At 38.8% G+C, this 15085-nt stretch overlaps 1 protein-coding gene across 1 annotated transcript in view; it reads right to left on the reverse strand.

Annotated features, from left to right (window-relative positions):
- The window catches only part of atxn1a (ataxin 1a), a 92209-nt gene that overhangs the window by 58700 nt on the left and 18424 nt on the right, over positions 1-15085 (reverse strand). Inside the window, exon 2 of the mRNA XM_053334472.1 lies at positions 6984-7171. The gene's annotated coding sequence lies outside the window, so the exon portion shown is untranslated. The remainder of the gene's footprint in view (positions 1-6983; positions 7172-15085) is intronic.

Genomic DNA, 15085 nt, shown 5'->3' on the forward strand with positions numbered 1-15085 from the left:
GAATGTACAGAGTAGTGGCTGAAGGAGAGTGAGAGAGAGAGATTGGAGTGGGGGGCATCCATTACTTTAATCATTTTACCTCACTTGAAAAGGTGGCTCTTAGAGCGGCTTCTGTGAAAGAGAGATGAGTGAGAAGATGGAGAGAAAGAGGGGAAGAAAGATGAGCAGAGGAAAAAGCCTCTCATGGCTGTTAGTAAATTTAAAGTGCAACTTCATTTTTCAACCTTTATTGCTTTCTTGCACGAGCACCCAGAGCATCCAAACAATAACCAAAGACATTTCAGTGGTATATTAGAGTCCCTGTAGCACGTTCATAATATCCTTGAGATATCCTGAGATGATAGCAATTAACAAGACCAATCGAGGCTCGGCAGCAATTGCAGCTTTTAACATTATATTATTATTATACTTTTCAGGTTTACATGCAGAAATCATAAATAAAAAGTGATATGTACAAGACCGACCTGTTTATAGCCAACCAGAAAACAAAGTTTGTTTCTTCCTACTACTGTGTGAATACAATAAAACAAATGCCACACAAAAGAAGAATGTTGCCCCATGCAAACAATGAGGGATATCTTTCAAAGCAAGGGTGGAGGACAGGGAACACCCTGAAGGAATAATAACTAATATAATCAGATTGCACTGGCCAATTAGTCGGCACTAGCCAAGCCAGAGATGATGTCAGTAATAATTACTTAATGCCATAAAGCTGAGAGGAATCAGGACCAACAAAGAAGGGAGCAACAGAGTGGGTTGGAGTTAGGAAGAACAGTGGATCAATCAATGAAAGCAGACAAGAATTCTTATGCGAACAATTACACCCACACACACATTTCTGGAGTTCCTAAAGTACAGTACATAATTCTTAGGAGTAAATGCACTGATATATTAAGTCACTCTCACAGGGAAACACACACACACCATAAAAATGCAGACGTAGGAATCTGCCCCTATTCCCACACACATACACACACACACACACACACACACACACACACACACACACACACACACACACACACACACACACACTGACTGTTCCAGCACATATATGGCTCATTAGTAATGACCTACAGCAACATGTTTTTCCATGCTGATGGCTATATTTCAGTTAATATCCAAGAGCTCCACATGACATTTTGTATTCATAATTTCATTATGGTTTGCAATCCAAATGCAAACTAAGATGCAGCTCTAACACACACATGCCCACGTAAAGTGTACACACCCAGTACAGATGCAGACATGTATGAAGGTACATACTTTATTCACACAACAAACAGGCATTCACAGGCTCACAAATACACACTTGCAGAACACGTAGCACACATAGTGATGTTTATCAAGACAGAGTAATGGAACACAGTGGTTGAGCCAAGCAGACATACACACGCTGATTAGCTCCTATGGGGGAAGCCATTGGACCTCCTGTATGATTATTAAGCCTGACTTCAACATCTCTCCTTTGTAAACAGACGACAGCTGTGTGAAACACAAGGAGCTGCTGCATGAGTTGTTATTCCACTTAAACTGATTTTTATGTTATGATTCTTACAACGTTGATGATTGTGTAAGTGGTGCAAAAAGAATACTGTTTTCATCAGTGTTACAACATAACGACTTTACTGAGTTGTTTTTGGCAGAGTAAGACAGGAGATGCACTGTGCTGGTGTGCTGCAGTGCATCACCTCCTTCAAAACAGGTTCCAATTAATCAAGATTTCAGGCCTTGACCGAGACATTAAATATAAAAATGTTGTTTTATATATTTTTAATTTAATTTAAATAGTCTGTAATAGAGTGTAATTGGCAATAGTCATTTAGTGCCAACAATTTTCTGGTTTCAGTTTCTAAAATGGCATTTCAAAAATCAAGTAATTGATCAATTAATTAAGGAGATAATTGGTGGACTAATTAATAACGGGAATTATCTGTGGTTTCAGCGCTGAACTAAATGTAGAGGTCATGTAAGTTTTGAAACATTAACATATATATACACACACACATACGCACATATATTATATAGTATATATATAATATATAGTTTCTTATTGCCATTTCCCATCCTCATGTAGTTCTGAGTGTAGTGCCAGTCACATAAACGTCACTTGAAGCTGGAAAGAATAGTGTTCTCAACATGTGGACCTCAACTTTCTACTTGAGGGATGCACGTTATTACACTTGAGACATCCACAAATAATACAGCTTTTCTTTTTTTATTTTCTGAGAGTCATACAAATCTGTGAAATGTCTTTACAAGTGCCTTTGCAGTAGAGACATGATACAGTCTTGTGAGATTTTCAAACATCACAGAATGGCCTTGGATGAAATTTTCAAATCATTTTCATTACTTGTTCAAATGTACTTCAGTGTCCTCTTTTCTTTTCTGTCATTAGGACTTTCTAGTACATGGATAATAGTCTCAGGTCCCCCACCTCCCATTGAAAGTGTCTCATTCATTCCACTACTCCTCATGTGCCTCATCTCCTGTCTACCTAATTCAGCCACAACCAATATTCTGGATGAACCCAGCGACACTAGGCAAGGTAATTACCTAATTGTTTAGTGTGCAGAGACAGACACAGTGTGTGTCTGTGTCTGTGTGTGTCAAGAGAGTATGTTTGTTGAAAGTGAAGGCATGACAAATAAAGACCACGAGACAAAAGAGAGATAGGGTGAGACTCTGGAGGGGGATGTTAATGAAGTGCAGAGGGAACAAGACAGAAAGTAGAGAAAGGAGAGAAAAAAAGGAGATACAGATAAAAAGGGATGAACTAATGATCAACTTCGTCTTGATTTAATTCATTCATCTTTTGTGTCTGTAGCCACTACTAGAATAAAGAAGAATACTTTCACTTACTTTCAATACTTTGCACTTATCACTTGTCTCCATCACTCTACCATCTTTTCTCTTTTCCTCTCCTCTTCTTCTTCTCATATTCCCCTTTTCCTCACATATCACCCTTTATATCCCTCTTCCTTTCCTTTCTTTCTCCTTAGTCAGGGACAGCTGATGTTGCGGGTAGCAATTTCAGGTGTACAGTATGTGTGTGTGTTTCCCTTGCTCTCCAAACCCAATTCAATCCTACTATAAGAGTGGGGGCCCAGATCAAATAAAGCAGAGCGCAGCTATTACAAGAAAACAGAGAAGGGGAAATCCATGCTCACACACAGAGAGAAGGAGAGAGAGAGAGAATGAGCAAAGGGACGACCTCTCCACTTACTGGAATAGCTCAAGGCAGCAAAGTTCACAAAATGTACCAAAGGGAACTTACCTAGTGTGAAGTTTAAATTATTTTATTGTAAGCCTGACATGTAACTGGTATTATTACTAGCCTTCGGCAGACTAAAACAAGCACAGCATATACTTTTGACCCAGTTCTGACACCCTTACTAGATATACAAACACTATTTTCGGTGCTAGCTTGCCACCAAAATAACACAGTGAAACAACAGGCACAGGTTCAGTTTCGGGACTGACACCCGGTGGCGTTTCTGGACTTGTAAAGGCTCTTGTGAGGCTTTATTACTGAAAGTATCGCAGGGTTAATTTGTCATTTGAGATTACAGTAAACGCTTCCTGCAGGCTGCATTGAGTTGAACCCTGGGTTCAGGCAGTGGGTGGAGTAAATGAAGGAAAAAAAAAAACAATCTCTGAAAATTGATTGAATCCATATAAAGATGGAATAATAAAACCAAAGAAAGAATATTTCCAAATAAGCCCTGAGGATCATTTGAATTATAAAAACTTGTATTGCTTCAGGTAACATGTGAAAGAAGAATTCTGTACATTGCAAAAGTCATTGAAGCCTGATCAATATAGTATCAATAGGACACCTCACTTTTCTAGCTAAATCAAGCAGAAAAAATGTACTACATATGAAAGTGTAAAGTATACTTTATGTCAAACGTGTCTTTGTGTTGTTTGTGACATGTGCAAAAGAGAACTCCTTTGACTTCATATGACTGTCTTTTGCACAACAACCATGTATCTTGGGATCATACTGTAAATACTGAAGCTGAGAAAATGAAATGATTAACCACCTAGAAAACTACACTATTCTGACATTGATTAAGTCGTGTAAGACAGAAATTTGCTGATTCTAGCCATTTTTTTTTGTCTTTAAGTTGAGAACTGTTGTTCAGATGAAACAAGCACTAAACTAATCCTAAATTTTAGACCAAACAAGAGGTGGATTAAAGTACAATGTATACAGCAGTTAAATCAATAATGAAAATTAGAGCTGGAACAATTAGTCACTGGACCTGGACCTGGACCTGGTTAAACAATATCACATATTGTTTCCTGTTTTTCCAAACACCTGAAATCAGTACTGGGTTATACATGTGTATGAACACACAAGCAAGCAAGGAGCCACAGTAGCATGCATAATAACTTGCATTCGAAAAAAGTTAGCTATTCTTCACTTGCGATGTTGGCTGTCTAGAAGCATGTTTTTATCTACTTTTGAACTCATTGTAAGCCAGGCCGGATAATGTGCCACAACTATAAATGTAAATGTCATATCTTAGGTGATTTACGCCTTGGATTCTGACTGTAACCCCTCAGCAGGCAGCAAGACAAAAATGGATCCATCCCCTATATAGCTGACTGACAGTCTGTATATGGTACTCCCATTAGCAGCCATTTTCTGACATGTGTTGATCACCACGACTTGCCGCCCAGCCTAATTGTTTGAGCTTCTAGACTGTCAGCCCTCCATCTGCTCATTTCTGAGGCTTTCTGCTCAGAGAAAGGCGACTGTCAACAGTGAATTTACAAAAGAGAGGGTAAGCAGAAAGGAGCAGGGAGTAAAATGTGTAATTTTCATACAACAAGACTGATGGGTGAAGAAAGAAGGAGACAGAAAGGAGAGAGAGAGCAGGAGAAGGGGGGGAAACAAGAGCGGGGAAGAGGCTGAATCCATGTGAGGGAGAACAAAAAGAGAAAATAAAGACTCAACTCTTTATTTAATCTACTTTTCTTGAATTTGTTACATCTACATCTCACCTCTTCTTCATCTTCCCTCTCAGTAAATCTCCTTATTTTGCCCCCCTCCTTGCTACTCCTCTCTGAATTGGTACAACGTTAATTTATTAAACTAATTAGCCTGTACTTCAAAACATATTTGTATAGTTATGAAGCAAGTCCCCAAGCACATTTAAGTACCTCACAGCAAAATATAATGATGCTGTTTGTGAGTCAAATATAATTGTTTATTGCTGAAGGCTGATAAACGAAAAAATGTTTGTCAAAAGCAGGTATGCTGCGACTAGGATGAGATACAGATTACACTCTGGGTTTTCTGATTTTTTTAAACTAATTTAACTTCTGAATGGTGGTATTTGTGTCTAATCTCTTTCCCTCACTTTCAGTCTTGAAATACATCTCTAGCCATCTGAGACACTGGGCAGAGTGAGCCGTATGATGAAGAGGAGGCAAGATTGGTCAAAGAGAGAGGAGAGGACAGGGGAGGAGACGAAAGGGGAGGAGATGAAAAGAGAGGAGAGGAGAGGAGAGGAGTGGAGAGGAGAGGAGAGGAGAGGAGAGGGGAGGAGAGGAGAGGAGAGGAGAGGAGAGGAGAGGAGAGGAGAGGAGCGTTCAATGAGACGAAAGGCAAGGATTGGCTTTCTCACTGTTCTCAGTAAGCTCTTCTATTCATTCTACTCTCCCTCGTAGGAGAGAACGAAGCTCCAGCACACAGCTGGTGAGACAGAGATAAAGGACTAACGGAGGAGCCTCAATACATACAGTGGAGGCAGAAAGGAGGAGAAGAGGAGGGAGATACAGTTAAAGAATGGACAGAAAGACTGAGAGAGAAGGGGGGAAACAGACAAAAAAAAGGGAGGGAATTTGGAGGAAGAAAGGACTGCAACACTGAGTTGAGGGACATTATTGTGGGAGGGTCAAAGTAAAGAATTATATTTTTAAAAAAAGACAAATCAAAAGACAAATCACATGAAAGGCAGAAGAGAAAAGAAGGAGGATAGGCCCAGAAAGGTTTATCATCTGGGCCACAGTTACACACACAAGCACAATCAGTTCATACATTACAACTGTAATACTGACATAATACTAAAACTTTTTGTTATAAATATCAAAAGAAGAAAAACACTCAAATTGACAGTCCATAAACTACAAAAACAGAGCCCTACCCCCATCTGCTACGACGAGTCCCCCTTTTACACACGCACTTCAATTTTACATATTGATTTCAAGTCTGCATACATCCCTTTTAAATAAAAGTTGCAAAGACACTCTTATTAGGTCTGATAAGGTCAGACCTGGCAACATTTCTATAACAATTCTGAATGCCGACAGACTGACGTAAAAGGCTGCACAAAGAAATGAAATCACCCAGAATTAGATCACTGTAAATAAGGTGTTTTCAATGCTTGACAATAAAATACATTAAAATAACTATTAGACACTATGAAAAAGACAATTTGACATATACAATCAGTCTACAGTATCAAAATAATTTTCACCTTGTAGTGAAGGACAAAAAATGTGAAAACCTTAATACAACCATAATAATGAGCAAACCAGCTGTCTCTTCTTCTTCTTGTATTTGTACGTTTATTCATGCCAACTGTATGGATCAATAAATAAATATCTTGCCAGACAGCATGTGAGCAAAAAGGTCCAAACTTAACATATTGTCATTCTACCCATGTGCAGTTGCAATTTAATTGATTTTTCTATCCAGCACCTAACCCAATGAAGTTTTGTGGATGTGCACATGACCACTCTGATATATTCATTATAAGGTGGGCTGAATAATTCTCAAATAAATGAGGAAAGTGATGAGAACATTTATGAAAAGATTCACTGGTGAGAAGAAGCTCTTGCGCTCACGTCATTAATTACAGCTTCAACAGCAACTGAATGACAAAAAGCATCCACTTTAACAGCTTGATTGAGCCAGAAATCTTGTGTATTACATGTCTGAACGGACTTAAATCAGACGTCTGTCCTACCTGAGCAGAGGTGGCAGAGCTACTTGGGCGGAGTAGGTGGAGCCTGCTGTTCAGTTGAGAGCTAATGACCAGCTGGAGCTGCAGTTTATGTGGTGAGGTCTGGATCTCTTCAGCAGTGGGAAGGAAACGTCCCAGGTGCCTGTGCCGTCTGCCCACGTCTGTCTGTCTGCAGGTGTTGTCACCATTCCCTACGGGGGGAACAAAGAAAGAGACACAGGGCGTTAAAAACCATTTTGTGCAAATGCTCTTGACAGGATTTTACACATCGACAGGCAATATTATTTTTGTCTGATATGACAATTGAGGTCACAGCTATTGCTTGTTCTAGCTCAATTGCAAATCACTGCATGAGAACCAAATTCCCTGCAGCGCAATTACAATCATCATCTTAACCTTCAGCCAGGTGATATTTACCACCACACAACTTGCTTTCACTTTTAATGATAAATTGTTCATAACCCCAGTTTAGGAAGTCATGTGTAAAATATTGTGTTGAGTAGCACTAGTTCTCTAGTGCTTCGCCTTTTCTAGCTGCAGTCTGTTTGTGCCTGCTGACTACCCGTAGCTCTGTTAAAAGCGGCATTAATAAACAACATGGATCATTGATAAGTCCGTGTCCAGTGTGCAGTACATTACATCATGTATCCTTAGTCCTCAAAGGTAAGATCATTTAATGTAGTTAATGATAAGTGATCCAGAGTGTCTCCCGATATAAATGTATGAACATTTCTATCAATTAAAATCCAAGTAACCTTTTGACGTAAGAGCCTCATGTACAGCAAACATACAGTATTATTCATGCTAGTAGTACTTGTTCTTTCATAAGAAGCTAGCTGAGTGTTAGTTTGAATGTAAACCATGTGCATTTGAGACTATGTGACTTTGTACATGTACGCCGGGTATCACAGTCTCCCTGCTATTCACTCTCTCTTCCTCTCTTAGGAGTATTCAGAACAAACACCTGTGCTATTTATACACTGAGGCTCCATCGGCATGGCAACCACACTTTGTTTACCCGCATGAGACACTGGTTTAAGGCGTGAGTCCTTTTTTTAAAAAACAAAAACATAGTTATTTGCAGGCATTTAGGTTTCTTTCATGAGCTCGACTCACTTTCTGTTGAGGATGTCTCACTTTGCCTCTAGTAAACTGAGAGCTTTTAATAATAATGATCACTTTATTTATATAGTACTTTTAAAAAACAAGCTATAAAGTGCTTTACAGTGACATAAAAAAGAAAAGAAAAACAAATGAAAAAAGAAATGACCATATAAATAATAAATAAAAGTAGAATTGTTACAGTTACAATGACAAGCAAGATATGAATGACTAAATAAGTAAAAACAAGTAAAAACAGAAAAATAACATATTCATATCATATTCTTTTTAAGAGATTTAATAGAAAAAAATAGCGCTGATCTCTTCCGTGAAGTACAGGTAACCAGTGTGGAGATGCTAAGCATCTTCTGTTGGATTTTGTTAGTAGTCTTGCTGCAGTATTTTCAACTAGCTTAAGTTGTGTTGAATGAGACAGGAGTACAGAGAGTTTCAGTAGTCAAGGCGGGATGTAATGAAAGTGTGGATGGCAGTTTCCACATCCAGAAAAAAAGATCTAATTTTCAAGATATTATGAAGTTGCAGAAAAATGAATTACGATTATGATGAATCATGCCAGGTTATGATGAAATAGAAAGCTGGATTGTCTGTGAAAGCAAAATTTAGTTTGTTTGTTGATTTTCTTGTTGTTTGGTTCATAGTCTGACAGAGTCGTTGTTCATCTTGTAAAATAATTTCACGCTACGTTTCCAAGCTAAATGCACACTGATTCAGCACAGCTTTATAAAGCTGGATCATAGAAACTGTGAGTTTTACACCATAATAAACACATTAGTACAATGAGGTCTCACAATGTACACATGCAGTGCTTGTACTACATGTGTACATGCAGTATTTCACATTCTCCTTTTCTACTCTACATCTACAACATTCAGGGAAATAAATGCTATTTTCAGACACTTACAGATCCAACACTGCCCAACTTTACAACTACTATGCAGAACATTTCACTTCCAACTACTCCAATAGCACTTCACAGTATCTTAAGAGTTGAGGACTATTGTATCATGTAACACCCAGCTGTGAATTTCACTTTATGACCCTGTTGCAGGATGTTACTGCAAAGGAGCAAGTTAATCTTCGCCGAGTAAATAAATATATTTAAATGTCTGACTTGATGCACATACACAGAGGAAAATGCTTGTTGCATCCAACCAGCACGCTCCTCTCATTTACAGTAACCCCGGAGGCTGTAACCATAGCGACAAAGATATGTCCCAAAGTCACAGGGCAGAGCTGAGCATTAAGTTGAACCCTGAAACAAGGCATCGCCTTGGCAACACAAAATCAGGTCAGTTGATCATGTGACAAACAGGCCTTGGGGACAGAAAGTGATAGGGTAGGGTACTAAAGTACACTTTTTCTTGTTTGTACTTAGTTGACACAAACTCAACAAACACACACAGACACACAAGCATGCAGGCATGTGAAACCTGTAAAACACCTAGTATTATATACACGTACAGTACGTCACGTACACACATGCAAACACACAACAATAGAAGTTCTTGCACAGGCGACAGAAGGGGAAAACCACCAATGGGTAAATAGACAGACAGAAACATCGATAATAAAATGTTAGCAAGGATGACATACTACTTGCTGTACATGTTCTTAGTCTAGAGCATACTGTTTTTCTACAATAAGCTGATTGTGTATGAAAGAGTATCACAGCTGGGTTTATAAACACAAGATCATCTACAGTATTATCTGCTTCATACTGACTGACTTGTGACTGTCATGTTACTTCTGCTGTATGTGTGTTTTCTGAATATGAATTAAAAAGACAATCATCACCAGTATGCTTGAGACTTTACTTTAAACATGTTCGACATTAACAGCAATAGACAGTGCATTACAATATTATATAATGCAATTTACACTTAAACCCCACCTCCACTAAAAAATATGTTTTTCTTATTGTTACTTCACTTGGAGGTTTGAGTTTCACTGCATCATATGTGCGAAGTTTCACACTGAAATGCTGTTTCCACACATTCATTTGCTGAAAGTGAACATTTTATCTGTGCTCATTTTAAATCAGATTTTAAGGGGTGGGTTTATATGAGCCTCATTTGTGATATCACATCTAGATTCATAGTATGTTTTATACACAGTATTTTACAATATGTCTGGAGGAATCTTTAAAATTGGATATTTGCTGTAAATGCCTAAATTGTTAAAATCAGGAACTGATCTGATAAAGACTAAGTAAACAGATAGTCACTGTAAGTTTTATGTGCACTCATACTATGAACATAGTCCTGTTGAGGTTCTATTTACACTAAAGCTTAAGAAATGTTTACCGTAGTGACTGTTTTTGTACTAATTGCTTAATTTAACATGTTAATTATCATAGTAAACATATATGACTTTGAAGAAACCTCCAGCAAAAAATGTGAAACTGAATTCTCGGAAGTTGTGAAGAGTTTAAAACAGGTATGATCAAAATTCAGGCTGTGGATTGTCTGTATGAATAGGACAAAGAGTGAGTTTATGACACAGTATGATCTGTACATAAATCACCTTTCAAACAACTTTTAAAATCAAAATTTTCTCTCTGGCTGATTTGAGGGGTGAAATCAATATGGGGGCAGAGTTTTCACCTGGGTACACATTGTCCATCTAATTCAAGGAAGAGGGTGCTTTGAATTGTGAACAGTGTACACAAACTCAGACACATTTGCAAATTTTTCCTCCGACTCAGCAGTCCAGGATTCAGTTCCCTGCCTGACACCCAAGCCACTCAATAATACTGGCAACATGAATGTGTGTGTGTCTGAGTGCATCTCCATGCACATCTATGAAATTGTGCCCTGCCCCTTTCAGTCCGCTTTCCTATTGGTCCCCTGCCTGCTGTCCCTCTGTCACACACAAGGATGGACACACATGCACGCACCCACACACACATGCAAGCACCCAAACAAACACATGCGCACACATTCAGAGACACAGCAAGCACAGCTGTCAACAGAGAACACAGAACCACAGGTGGGTTGAGTGTGAGTGTGAGTGTGAGTGTGTGTGTGTGCGTGTGTGTGCTTGTGTGTGCGTGTGCAGCTAGTATAATACGGACCAGAGCGGTATCATTCAGGATTACACCATGACCTAGCTTGTCTGGTTAATGTTTCTGTTATCACCAACAACATCCACACAGCTACTAGACAGAGAGAAACTCAAGAAACTGGACTCTCTAGGTACCTTTCAGGGACCAGCCAAGGAGCCATCAAGGAAACAGGGGAACTTTGAAGTGGCTTCATCTGTATTCAGAGCACTTTTGTCTCACTATTGCCTCTTTTTGAGACTTTACTTACACTTCTCTATCACAAGTCATGTGAAACATCCACTTCTGTTTTTGTTTTATTTTTTTTACATATTATTTGCTTTTTGCTTCTATTCATATAATTCATTAAAATCTTTCTCATGAGACTAGCAGGGCACTCCAAGTTCCTTTGTGGACTTAATTTGGCTGCATGTCCTTCCTTATGTTGCTTTTGTTCTTCATTTGTATCTTCGTATGTAACTAAAGACAAATTACAAACCCTTGAATAAAAGAAATGGAATGAACTCACCAGAAGGCAACACAAACTCAGAAGGGAATTCCATTAAAACTGACTTTCACTTGGCTATTCTGTAAAAGATACATTGCCACAAACAAGCTGTTTTTCTGGTTTAAAATGCGTCATGAGTATAGGCTTCCATGAAGTGAAGAAAGTGCAGCGTTGCAAAGTTCTTGAGTTGCACTGCAGGCTCTGGGTTCACTGGCTGCACACTGGCAGACCAGCAAGTTAGTGGCCAATGATAATATGTTAGTTAAACTCAATCTGCAGCAGTCTGCTTCTCTTCATACAATATATGAGTGGGATATAATTATGAGCCCAAAACAAAAAAGAACCTGTACTGCACCAGTTCACTAGCCATAATAAAAAACTAGATTATAAAGGGGCAAATACACAGAAATATACCAGAAATAGATGTACATCCCACATTCATAATGAGTGTCTTTGAATAATTTATTATGAATCAGGTTTAAAGTGCTGACTGTCAGCACAGCAGAAAGAAAAAAACTTTTATTTCAATATTATAACATATACGTGATTATAACATATAAGCCATGTAAGCAACAACACAGTTGCAATTATTCTCAAGGTCTGTTTGTCTATTTTAATGTTTTAATTATTAGATCTGTTTGTTACACACATCAAACATAAACAAGGTCTCATAATTATCTAAATTACTTGCACAGTGTGTTACTGCTTGGGCCAATGAGTGAATTATTACTGAAGTCAATAAAACTAAAATAAAAAGGAGCAAGTAGAAATGAGAGACATATGATGAGACACAAAGAGACACATGAGCTACCTCTGTGTTATGCAACTCACCCACTAACCCTCAGCACTACGGGTCAAAGTTTATAGCTCAGCACTCTTTAAAAGCTGCCCAAATGTTCTTCTATGTACTTGATGATCAGGCTTTTTCCTACTGATAAACACAAACACAGCTTCCCTACCACTCATATACACTGTAACACCACAGCTAACTACCACAATGACTGTGGTTGCAGCAGGCTGTATAGATAGTGGTGCAATTAAAATAGATAATGACACTCTGACACTTTATACACAACTTAGATAAGACAGACTTGTGTACGGAGACTAATGGAGAAAAAAACCACATCTGCACGTATTTTGTCTGGGGAAAAAGGCTGCAAAGGTTTAGGCTGACATTACTTGCTTACTTTTTTGACTCTCCTCTTTTCAACATTCACAGGTGCAAATCTTAAATGAGTGTCTCTTGATGTCATTTCACTCCTCATGAAAGATTAACAGCTGCTTAATTGCATGGTGTAACAAAATTACTTCCCATAAGAATATACAAGGTCATCTTGATTGTGGATTATCAAGGTTGTGTCTATGATGTTACAAAGTTTTTTCTATTAGATTGAGGAAATTGTAGTAGTAGTGGTAGTAGTGGTGATACTCTTTTTTAAGCCATATTTCTTAAATCAGTATTAGACTTGTCAATACCCAGAAGACTGTTTTCAGCTGCCGCTTCCTCAAACAAAAGGAATTTAATGGAGACCAAGGTTAGTCTTGAACCTTTCTCTTTTCTCTCGTTGAGTCTCCTCACTTTCTCTCATTTTCTTTCTTTCCCTCCCCTGTTGTTTAATTCATCTAATCCCATCCTCTCCTTTCCTCTCCTCTCTGATACTAGTATTCTCCAAAGCAACACATCACAACATAACAACATCAGCACAGCACGTGACACAGATGTGAACAAGGGGGAATAAAACACAGAGCAGGCTCCCATGTGAGCATGACACACAGAGGAGAGTGTATGAAAGGAAGAAAAATGAGTGAAAAGTGAAAAGAAATAAACTGAGTGAACAACAAAGAGTCCCACCTAACTTTTCCATAGGTGTGTTTGTATTTAAAGTGTTTACCTGTAGGTGTGTATATGGAGCAACAGTAACATGCATAAATGAGACTGACAGAGTGTGCTGATGCTGAACATCAGAGCAGAAGCTGCCACCTGAGGGAATTACTCAGCATTCCTCAGTCAAGCAGTGTTAGCGCACAGAGCCTGGAGACGCAGGAGTCGCAGGGAGCCCTGCTTTGATCGGCCCCCTAAAATCCCAATGCCGGGATAAGAAGAATATGCTGGGAGGGGGCCCTGCAGGGAACACACACACACATACAGTACACACTAAAACACATCTTCAAAGGTGTACACATGCGCACACACGCACTGCGTTCTTCCACTTACAATTTTCAAATGTTCAAAAGACATATATGCTGCCCACGCATGCATAGTGATAATCTAATGCTTTTGATCACCCTTCCCAAGTCTTTCACACACACATAATGTACATGCAGTACATGCTGTACATACACACACACAATCTGGAAAACATTAACACGCAGCGCTCAATGTCATCTTTACACAGAGACAGAGTAAATCTATTTATGGAGATCTATTTATGTGCTCCTTCTAGCAGTGGCACACACAGAATCTCCAAGGGTCATAAATAAATAAAAACATGCCTGAGGGGAATATGGGCCAAACCGAAGGGATTAAGTGCCCTTTTGGTTTGCGATAAGGGCACAAATTAAAATCAGCCAACCAACTATTAAAATTACACACAGAAATGGTTTCGTTTCACCCCCAAACATTAAGTGTACAGGGTTAGTAAACAGCCGCTAATGAGACAGACCTGCTCTCCAGCAGTAATCCGACAGCAAGGCAGGCGACAGGTATAATGGTCGGATTACAGACGTTTTACCACAGTATTAGAGCAAGGATACATGTGCAAGCTGCTGCTGTGAGAGCAGGTTTTATGAGACCTCATTCAATTCTTTGACACCAACTTTTAGTCTTGCTCGCCCCCACAGTTTCTTTCCTGCCGATGTGCTGAATGACAAGTCAACCTGTACTCTTTTTCTTGCCTGTCATGCTTTTAACTGTGGTGAGAGAGGGCTGTTTCATTTTGATGGCTTGATTGCTTATGTAAGTTAAAGTTCATTGGTTGAGGATAGAAAATATTGGGCCTTCTTTAGCAGACTACACTGCGGCAGTACCTTCCAGAAACTGCATGCATATATTTATGGATCAGAGAGGGTAAAAATTAGACAAATAACTCAAATAACTCACAAAGTCTTAAAGCTGTTTGAAGGTAAATCCTATTCACTTGACTGGGTGGTGATTGATAGAAAGTGGGTCATACACAGAGTTATTGGCTGAGAGATTAACTTTGAAGACGAAAATGCAAATATCTGATAATAAAGACACCCAGAGGCAGAAAGTTGAATTGTCTCGTTTTACAATGACTGGCTTCTCCTTCACAATGATTTCCTCTCCCAAACAAGTTGAATTTGCTGTTTGAAAGGTGGAAGAACAGTAACCCTTAAATTAAATATTGCAAATGAGCAATGAACTTGATTCATGCTTTAATTGTGTTTTGGCGGTTCAGCAACATGAAACACACA

This window comes from Scomber japonicus, chromosome 15 (assembly GCF_027409825.1).
Source record: "Scomber japonicus isolate fScoJap1 chromosome 15, fScoJap1.pri, whole genome shotgun sequence".
In the NCBI taxonomy this organism is placed as follows: domain Eukaryota; kingdom Metazoa; phylum Chordata; class Actinopteri; order Scombriformes; family Scombridae; genus Scomber; species Scomber japonicus.